The sequence below is a fragment of the Ovis aries genome, chromosome X, assembly GCF_016772045.2.
Source record: "Ovis aries strain OAR_USU_Benz2616 breed Rambouillet chromosome X, ARS-UI_Ramb_v3.0, whole genome shotgun sequence".
NCBI lineage: Eukaryota > Metazoa > Chordata > Mammalia > Artiodactyla > Bovidae > Ovis > Ovis aries.
This window is the reverse complement of record NC_056080.1, coordinates 50,509,590-50,520,741: the sequence shown is the minus strand read 5'-3', so window position 1 is coordinate 50,520,741 and position 11,152 is coordinate 50,509,590. Positions and strand designations below refer to the sequence as shown.

At 44.1% G+C, this 11,152-nt stretch overlaps 1 pseudogene; it reads left to right on the top strand.

Moving 5' to 3' along the window:
• The first annotated feature begins 8,443 nt into the window (after positions 1-8,443).
• On the top strand, positions 8,444-9,793 carry LOC132658783 (endogenous retrovirus group PABLB member 1 Env polyprotein-like; annotated as a pseudogene).
• Positions 9,794-11,152: the final 1,359 nt, after the last annotated feature.

Here is an 11,152-nt window from a genome sequence, read left to right as displayed (position 1 = left end):
ACAACAAACTGGAAAATTCTCAGAGATGGGAGTACCAGACTAGCTGACCTGTCTCCTGAGAAACCAGTATGAGGGTTAAGAAGCAACAGCTATAATAAAACATGGAACAACGGACTGCTTCAAAATTGGGAAAGGAGTAAGACAAGGTTGTATAGTGTCACTCTGCTTACTCAACTTACATGCAGAGCACATCATGGGAAATGCTGGGCTGGATGACTCACAAGCTGGAATCAAGGTTGCTGGCAGAAATATCAAGAAGCTCAGATGTGCAGATCATACCACTTCAATGGCAGAAACTGAAGACGAACTAAAGAACCTCTTGATGAGGGTGAAAGAGGAGAGTGAAAAGGCTGGCTTAAAACTCAACGTTCAAAAATATAAGATTATGGCATCCAGTTCTATCATTTCATGGAAAACAGAAGGGGGGACGTGGATGCATGAACAGATTTAATTGTGGAGGTCCAAAATCACCGTGGATGGTGATTGCTGCCATGAAATTAAGACACTTGATCCTTGGAAGAACAGCTATGAGAAAGCTAGTAGACATGCATGCTCATTGCTTCAGTCGTGTCTGACTCTTTACGACCCCATGGACTGTAGCCTGCCAGGTGCCTCTGTCCATGGCATTCTCCAGGCAAGAATAATTTAGTGGATTGCCATGCCCTCCTCCCATGGGGCATGGCAGGGCATCTTCCCAACCCAGGGATGAAACCCATGTCTCCTGCATCCCGTGCATTGCAGGGAGATTTTTTTTTTAACACTTTATTTATTTTTTACTTGAGGGATAATTGCTTTACAGAATTTTGTTGTTTTCTGTCAAGCATAAACAAGAATCAGCCATAGGTACACCCATGCAGGCGAGTTCCTTACCACTGAGCCACCAAGGAAGCCCATGTCAAACCTAGACAGCGTAGTATAAAGCAGAGACACCACTTTGCCGACAAAGGTCCATAGAGTAAAAACTATGGCTTTTTCAGTAGTCATGTACAGATGCGTGAGTTCGGTCATTAAGAAGGCTGAGTGACAAAGAATTGACGCTTTTGGTTTGTGGTGCTGGAGAAGACACTTGACAATCCCTCGGACAGCAAGGATATCAAAACAGCCAATCCTAAAGGAAACCAACTGAATATTCACTGGCAGGACTGATGCTGAAGCTGAATCTCTAATACTTTGGCCTCCTGATGGGAAGAGCTGACTCACAGGAAAAGACCCTGATGTTGGTGATCAGGATGGGAAGCGTAAAGCAGGTTATGCCCTGGTGACTGCTGAACAGGTTTTAGAAGCAAAATCTCTCCCCCAGGGAACCAGTGCTCAGTTAGCGGAACTTTTGGCTCTGAACCGAGCTCTAGAGTTAAGCAAAGGGCAGCGAGCAAATGTCTACACTGATTCTAAGTATGCTTATTTGACTTTACACGCTCATGCTGCAATATGGAAAGAAAGAGAGTTTAAAAGGGCAACAAGAGAACGTATTAAGCATTTTAGAGAGATCCAGAGACTTTTAACGAATATATATTGTCCTAAAGAACTAGCTGTTATGCATTGCAAAGGGCACAGCAGGGATGGGAGTAAAGTAGCTGAAGGTAATCAGCTGGGTGATTGTCAAGCCAAAAAAGCTGCACTGTAGGAAACCCCTTCACTGCAGATACCTTTGATCTGGACAGGTCCTGTGGAACAGGAAAACCCACAATATACTCAGGAAGAATTTAAAAGATATGAGAAAGGAGGAGCAAAGATTACTGATAAAGGATGGCTACAGTCCAAGGATGGAGATTAATAATTCCTGAAAATACTCAATGGAAATTTCTTAAGGGTTTACATCAGAGTTTTTGTTGAAGTTAAGTACTTCAGGTCAGTTCAGTTCACTTCAGGCACTCAGTCATGTCTGACTCTTTGCCACCCCATGCATTGCAGCATGGCAGGCCTTGCTGTCCAGCACCAACTACCAGAGTTTACCCAAACTCCTGTCCATCGAGTCGCTGATGCCATCCAGCCATCTCATCCTCTGTCGTCCCCTTCTCCTCCTGCCCCCAATCCCTCCCAGCATCAGGGTCTTTTCCAATGAGTCAACTCTTCACATGAGGTGGCCAAAGAACTGGAGTTTTGCTTCAGCATCAGTCCTTCCGATGAACACCCAGGACTGATCTCCTTTAGATGGATTGGTGGGATCTTCTTGCAGTTCAAGGGACTCTCAAGAGTCTTCTCCAACAACACAGTTCAAAAGCATCAATTCTTCAGCGCTCAGCTTTCTTCACAGTCCAACTCTCACATCCATACATGACCACTGGAAAAACCATAGCCTTGACTAGACAGACCTTTGTTGGCAAAGTAATGTCTTGGCTTTTGAATATGCTATCTAAGTTGGTCATAACTGTGCTTCCAAGGATTAAGTGTCTTTTACTTTTGAAAGATTGTTGCTGAAGGAAAAGATGCTGGGATTCTTGGCCTCCAGAGGAGAAGAATTCAATCCGTGGCCAGAGACAAGGCTTGATCCCTCAGAGCTTTTGTGTAATAAAGTTTTATTAAGCTATAAAGGAGATTGAGAAAGCTTCTGACATAGGCATCTGAAGGGGGCAGAAAGAGTACCCCCCTGCTAGAGGAAAGGAACAGAATGGGAAAGACTAGAGATCTCTTCAAGAAAATTAGAGATACCAAGGGAACATTTCATGCAAAGATGGGCTCGATAAAGGACAGAAATGGTATGGACCTAACAGAAGCAGAAGATATTAAGAAGAGGTGGCAAGAATACACAGAAGAACTGTACAAAAAAGATCTTCACAACCCAGATAATCACGATGGTGTGATCACTCATCTAGAGCCAGACATCCTGGAATGTGAAGTCAAGTGGGCCTTAGAAAGCATCACTAGGAACAAAGCCAGTGGAGGTGATGGAATTCTAGGTGAGCTGTTTCAAATCCTGAAAGATGATGCTGTGAAAGTGCTGCACTCAATATGCCAGCAAATCTGGAAAACTCAGCAGAGGCCACAGGTCTGGAAAAGGTCAGTTTTCATTCCAACCCCAAAGAAAGGCAATGCCAAAGAATGCTCAAACTACTGCACAATTGCACTCATTTCACATGCTAGTAAAGTAATGCTCAAAATTCTCCAAGCCAGGCTTCAGCAATACGTGAACCGTGAACTTCCTGACGTTCAAGCTGGTTTTAGAAAAGGCAGAGGAACCAGAGATCAAATTGCCAACATCTGCTGGATCATGGAAAAAGCAAGAGAGTTCCAGAAAAATATCTATTTCTGCCTTATTGACTATGCCAAAGCATTTGACTGTGTGGATCACAAGAAAATGTGGAAAATTCTGAGAGAGATGGGAATACAGACCACCTGACCTGCCTCTTGAGAAATCAGTATGCAGGTCAGGAAGCAACAGTTAGAACTGGACATGGAACAACAGACTGGTTCCAAATAGGAAAAGGCTGTAGATTGTCACCCTGCTTATTTAACTTATATGCAGAGTACATCATGAGAAATGCTGGACTGGAAGAAACACAAGCTGGAATCAAGATTGCTGGGAGAAATACCAATAACCTCAGATATGCAGATGACACCACCCTTATGGCAGAAAGTGGAGAGGAACTAAGAAGCCTCTTGATGAATGTGAAAGAGGAGAGTGAAAAAGTTGGCTTAAAGCTCAACATTCAGAAAACGAAAATCATGGCATCCAGTCCCATCACTTCATGGGAAATAGATGGGGAAACAGTGGAAACAGTGTCAGACTTTATTTTGGGGGGCTCCAAAATCACTGCAGATGGTGATTGCATCCATGAAATTAAAAGACGCTTACTCCTTGGAACGAAAGTTATGACCAACTTAGACAGCATATTCAAAAGCAGAGCCATTACTTTGCCAACTGAGGTCCATCTAGTTAAGGCTATGGTTTTTCCTGTGGTCATGTATGGATGTGAGAGTTGGACTGTGAAGAATGCTGAGCGCCGAAGAATTGGTGCTTTTGAACTGTGGTGTTGGAGAAGACTCTTGAGAATCCCTTGGAGTGCAAGGAGATCCAACCAATCCATTCTGAAGGAGATCAGCCCTGGGATTTCTTTGGAAGGACTGATGCTGAAGCAAAACTCCAGTCCTTTGGCCACCTCATGCGAAGAGTTGATGGACGTGAGTCTGAGTGAACTCCACGAGTTGGTGATAGGCAGGGAGGCCTGGTGTGCTGCGATTCATGGGGTTGCAAAGAGTCAGACACGACTGAGTGACTGAACTGAACTGAACTGAAATGAACTGAGCAGTCTGTTAATGAAAGAAAGGAAAGTCTTAAAACTCAGAATGGCAACAGGCCCGACATTCATAAGATGTATTTTGGGATAATCTTGGCACCAGAGGATTCATCCCTGGCCATAGAAACCATTGACTTGAATCTTATACAAGGGCAGATTACCATACAAATAGTTTCATTTACATAGATTAGGGGAACAATGTCTGAGTATAACATACTGGTTTGTGAAGTAGGTTCTGAGCCATTAGGCGGAACGGACTTGAAGACAGAGTTTGGGGTAATTGCATAGTACACTAACATAGCTTGAGACAAACATTTCCACAAGAAAAATGCATTGGTTAACTCAAGGTTTGAAAATAGTTAACTTCAGGTGAAACCAGGTGTCATTATGGCAACAGAGTATTTTAAGAGAAACCTCCTTTAAAATTTGTAATGTGCTGCTGCTGCTGCTAAGTCGCTTCAGTCGTGTCCAATTCTGTCTGACCCCAGAGACGGCAGCCCACCAGGTTCCTCTGTCCCTAGGATTCTCCAGGCAAGAACACTGGAGTGGGTTGCCATTTCCATCTCCAATGCATGAAAGGGAAAAGTGCAAGCAAAGTCGTTCAGTGGTGTCCGACTCTTAGCGACCCCATGGACTGCACCTACCAGGCTCCTCCGCCCATGGGATGTTCCAGGCAAGAGTACTGGAGTGGGTTGCCATTGCCTTCTCCATTGAAATGTGTATCCGTTCAGCTCATTTCAGTCACTCAGTCGTGTCCGACTCTTTGCAACCCCATGAATTGCAGCACGCCAGGCCTCCCTGTCCATCACCAACTCCTGGAGTTCACTCAGACTCTCATCCATCGAGTCAGTGATGCCATCCAGCCATCTCATCCTCTGTCGTCCCCTTCTCCTCCTGCCCCCAGTCCCTCCCAGCATCAGCGTCTTTTCCAATGAGTCAACTCTTGCATGAGGTGGCCAAAGTATTGGAGTTTCAGCTTTAGCATCATTTCTTCTAAAGAAATCCCAGGGCTGATCTCCTTCAGAATGGACTGGTTGGATCTCCTTCAGTCCCAGGGACTCTCAAGAATCTTCTCCAACACCACAGTTCAAAAGCACCAATTCTTCGGCACTCAGCCTTCTTCACAGTCCAACTCTCACATCCACACATGACAACTTGCATAGAGAAGGAAAAAATATTGGTAGTTTGTTTCCTTCTGCCGCTTAAGAGAGATAAAAAATGCCTGACGCTTGCAGCCTATTTCTTCCGTTTGGAGACCCCTGGCTTTCCTGCCTGTTACTCTCTCTATTTCATGGCTGCAGTCACCATCTGCAGTGATTTTGGAGCCCAAAAAAATAAAGTCTGACACGGTTTCCACTATTTCCCCATCTATTTGCCATGAAGTGATGGGACCAGATGCCATGATCTTCGTTTTTTCAATGTTGAGCTTTAAGCAAACGTTTTCACTCTCCTCTTTCACTTTCATCAAGAGGCTTTTTAGTTCCTCTTCACTTACTGCCATAAGGGTGGTATCATCTGCATATCTGAGGTGTTTGATATTTCTCCTGGCAATCTTGATTCCACCTTGTGCTTCCTTCAGCCCAGCGTTACTCATGATGTACTCTGCATATGAGTTAAATAAGCAGGGTGACAATATGCAGCCTTGACGTACTCCTTTTCCTATTTGCAACCAGTCTGTTTTTCCATGTCCAGTTCTAACTGTTGCTTCTTGACCTGCATATAGGTTTCTCAAGAGAGTACTTACCTGATGGCTTCTCATTTGTTTGAAGGGAAAAATGTAATGAAAATTTAAAGGACATTATCAAAAGTTCTTAGGTTTGTCAGAAAAATAACCCAAGACTGAAAAGCTAGTAAAATCTGGATTACAATGAAGTTGAAAATATCCCAGAGAAGACTGGGAAATTGATTTTACTCATATGCCAAAAGCTAGTGGATATTCTTGCTCACACGTTTGGGTGTATACTTTTCCTGGATGGATTGAGGCTTTTCTCTGTCGCAGTGAACTGGCTAAGGAGGTTATAAGAATTTTAATCTATGAATTATCCCCAGGTTTGGGCTGCCATGGAGGCTTCAGAGTGACAATGGCTCTGCCTTTAAAGTGGCTCTAACTCAGGGGATGTCTAAAGCTCTAGGAATGGAATATCACTTACACTGTTCCTGGAGACCCCAAGCCTCAGGAAAGTTTGAAACAGCTAGCGACATTATCAAGAGACATCTGTGCAAATTAACTCAAGAGACATCTGTGCAAATTAACTGAAGAGACACAGGACAATTGGATTAAAGTTCTACCCATAGCTTTAATGAGGGCTGGGACTGCTCCCCCAAAGCAGGGGCTGTCCCCCTTTGAATGTATTTATGGAAGGCCTTTCTTATGCACAGAGATTTTTATACACCCTGAAGCCTTAGAATTAACTAATCATGTAACTCAGCTCTCAGCTTTTCAACAGGCATTAATGGAACCCCAGCAGGTGACTCCTGACCCCGCCTCTGAGTCAAGCAAGCCTCTATTTCAGCCAGAAACTGAGGTCCTGGAAAAAACATTGGGATCTGGGGGCCAATCCCTCGAACCCCTCTGGAAAGGACCTTACCAGCTATTCTTTCTTCTCCCACAGCTGTCAAAGTGCCAGGAATTGATTCGTTGGTGCATCACACTCGAGTTTAAGAGGTGGCACCCTGACCAGAACTAAGTGATGTCATTTTGTGTCTTTACTTTCTATGCTCTCACTTTGTACTTTTCAGATGGGGCTGGTAATCTGTGTGAGCCTACTTCTGCTGACTCCAAAAATCCTGAGTCTGCCGTTTGATCCTCAAGACAGTGCCTTCCTGTCCTGGGCTCACTCCTATGCTGCATTCCACAATCGGTCTAACTGCTGGGTCTGCAGAGTGCTCCCTTCTTCATCAGTGAAAAGCTTCCTGCTGGGGACCAGCCCCGAGGGATCCAGGGTAATTCGAAGCGGGGATGGAGTCAGCGTCCTAGGAATTAATTGCTTAATTAAAGATAAGGAGGGAGATTAGAAAGAAATAGTGTAGTAGGAAAATACTAGTGGAGTAAAAGAGGCTGAATAACTTGGTTTACGTGGAATACCAATAAAACTCCAAGACAAGGAGTTTGCACCACCTACATAGGCCACAGGTGTCTTTCCATTCTCCCGAAGGAGAGGACACACTGAGGCCTCCCCGGTCAGACCTTAGAAGCCCAGGCAAAATTAGCAGGCTTGGCAAGTATCTTCGCTCCAGATGAGAATTCAGCCAGAAGGAGAAAGAAAGAACGACAGGGGGGAATCAGTCTTTCCAGAAACTGATCTGGTTTCTTTATTTTCAGGTTTGCTTATATACCTTTTGTTACACATAGAGACAAATGCAAATTTTAAAGTCACACGGGAGTCAGCAGTCCTGACCTCTATCAAAATCAGGTGCTTTGTATAAACGTATACAAAAAGATCTTTAGGAGTTTTACATCATCTTCTGGCTATGAGGCCTGCTGACATTTTATGATCCTTTCTTTTCTGATGACGATCAGTGAACCAGAAACTTATTTTCCAGGGGTGATTTTTCTTAAACCAGGCACCACCCTCTGAAGGTACCAGATAAAGTTGCATTCCTATAGGGTGAGGGTGTAGTGGGTTACAATTAAGAAAGGAATTTACTTAGCCTAAAGTTAACATGACTAATCTTAAAGGTTAATACTTATTTCTCCTATATGCTAGTTATATTTTCATTAACATGTATACGGGCAGGGGATTTAGCAGCAAACTTTGGCCCAATAAATGAAAAACCCTTCACTAACATGATTTTTATCTTTAGAAAAACCCGATGGTAACTAAGACTTTCAAAATACTCCAAACTCTCTGTGCTGCTTATGGTTGAGAGGTTGTAAACAATCATGTACCTAGTAGCAAGAGTGGGGATAATCCTGTCACACAAGCTGGTCTGCCAGCAGAGAGGTTTGACCTGAGACACCCTTGTCATACCCAGGAATTTTTATTAACTGGAGCTGTAGGTTAACTCCTTCTCCGAGAGAGGTAGGGGACAGCCCCCCATAAAGTCAGAGGTGTAGGTGAGAGCATAAAGCAGTAAAGTAGACAGACTCTGGTTTGGGGGTAGATGCTCGGGAACAGCGGATTTCCTGAGGCTCGATCCCGCCTTTGCGTATGCCGAAGCCTCCTTCCTCATGACCTTTGCCACGGGCGGAGTTCCTCACGCTGGCTCCCGGCAGCTTCCCATGGTGGACATCTCCACTTCAAGGAAAAGACTTTCTCCAAGTCTGTGAATACCTTCCACAACAGTCATATGTGATGCCTCTTCTTAATCTGATGACATCTAACAACCCTAAGAGGGACCGGTACAACACTTTGTACTTTAGCTATGGACATAACATGGCTTTTAATTTTGATTATACATTGTCTCGGTTTAATGACTATTTCGCTGCACATAAAGTAAGTGGGTCTAGATTTAGCGGCTTTTTTACCTGACGTTGATCAAATATGGGATGATATGAGGTTATATGGCTAAATCCTGATAAAGGACATCTAATGTCTACTGCCCCTATATGCTGGGAACAAATAGAGCCATCCCCAGAATTAGCCAACAACTTAATTATAATGATTGGAAACGATTGGGACTCCTGCCTCAGGAAATATGCAAGGTAATCATTCCCATATTTTCCAACCCCAGTTCAGGTCCTCCCTTTGCCTGGCCAGACACTGATTGGGACTGGATATCTCAGTCCTGCTGGCTTGCTCCAAACGGGACCTATTGGATATGTGGCTCTTACCTATGGGCATGGCTTCTCCCTGGCTGCATAGGGAGATGTACCCTAGGTCTAGCTTTTACTCACGGCTTCATCTTTTCTGAGCTTCCAGAAAAGCCTGCTAATGTACCACACCTTAAACTCCGTGGGCAACGTCTGTATTTCGCTGGTGTGATTATTTGGCTGCAGTGTTTGTTCCCACTCTGGGAACTACAGATGTTATGCTACGAGTGGATGCTTTGACTAATTTTACTCAACAGGCATTACAAGATTCTCAAAAAGCTATTTCAGCTCTTAATGCTGAACAAATACAAATTAGAAAGGTGGTTTTACCAAACAGATTGGCCTTCGATATTCTGACAGCTGCACGAGGAGGAACTTGTGACATTATTCATACCCAGTGCTGTACATCTATACCTGATATGAGCACTAGTGTGACTCATTTTGCTAAACACACGAAGATGATGATTCAGGCTATGGATGCTCCTGAAGCCTCAATTGCCTCGCTTTAGGAGACGTTAACTAGTTCCCCATGGTGGAAAACTATCTTACTTGCAATAATTCTGATTGTTCTGTTTTTGCTGTTTGCTCCCTGCACCTGTAACTGTGTAGCTAGATTTGTTTCTAGTCGCATGAAGGCTTTTAAGTTACAAATGGTTGCTCCAACTCCTGTGACTGCTGCAGCTTCCTCCAGCTACTACTTGGGACCCCTGGATCAGAGACCCTCAATATGAGGGTTAGGAGAATCTGTTGCCTCACCAAGTTAGGGACAACGCCCCTTCTCAGCTCGGAAGCAGTTATGGAATGAGAAAGACGCCCTTTTCCCTAGGCAACATAATTCTCCTAAAAGGAAATAGGGGAATGGGAGGGTAACAGGAAGGAAGGCCAGGGGTCTCCAAACAAAGGAAACAGGCTGCAAGTGTCGGACATTTTTATATCTCTCTCTTAAGCGGCAGGAGGAAACAAATTAGTGTTCTATTTTTTCCCCTTTTCTATACAAATATAAAGAGAGAATTCTCCTAAAATTTTGTGTTGCCATAATGACACCTGGTTTGACTTGAACTTAACTTTTCTCAAACCTTGGGCTAACCAGTGCATTTTTCTTATGGAAATACTTGTCTTAAGCTATGTTAATGTTCTGTGCATTTACCCTAGACTCTGTTTTCAAGGCGGTTCTGCCTAAAGGCTCAGAAATATGGAAATATGCCTTTCTTCAAGATTCAAGTCAATCGTTTTATGGCCTGGGAGGACTCACCTGGTGCCAATGTTTATCCCAAAATGCATGTTGTGGGTGAGGGGCCTGGTGACATTCTCTGAGTTTTGAGACATTTCCTTTCTTTAATTAGCAGACTGCTAGTAATTATATAACATCCAGCTAAAGACTAGCAGGAGGGCACTCTTTTTGCCCCCCCTTCTGATGTCTATGTCAGAAGCTTTCTCTATCTCTTCTATACTTTAATGAAACTTTATTACACAAAAGCTCTGAGCCATCAAGTCTTGTCTCTGGCCCCAGACTTAAGTCTTCTCCAGAGGCCAAGAATCCTGGGGTCTTTCATGGTTCAGCAACAAGCTTTCACTGGGAAGGATTGAAGGCAAACGGAGAAGTGGGAAATAGAGGATGAGATGATTAGATAGCATCACTGACTCAACGGACATGAATTTGAACAAACTATGGCAGATAGTGCAAGACAGAGGAGCCTGGGGTGCTACAGTCCATTGGGGTCTCATGAAAAGTGTCAGACACAACTGAGCGATTTAAAACGAACCACCACCACCACCTTACCTTTGAGTTTCCCTAATATGCCACAGCCCCACTCTCAATGGAGCTAAGAAGCTTTCTGTGTCTGTCAGTACTAAAGGCTGAGACTTATCTCTTCACACTCTCAGCGCCCCCTGCTTAAGGGTGATGGCGGGTCCTTAGAACACTCATCACTCCCTCCCAGAGCTCAGAGCACAGAGCCTTTTCGCAACAGTGATGGAGCACCCTGCCCTGCTACAGAAATGGGAGTTGTAGCTGTTTACCCCCTCTTAATCTGATGCTTGTGAACTGTGGTGTTGGAGAAGACTCTTGAGAGTCCCCTGGAGTGCAAGGAGATCCAACCAGTCCATTGTAAAGGAGATCAGCCCAGGGTGTTCTTTGGAAGGAATGATGTTAAAGCTGAAAGTC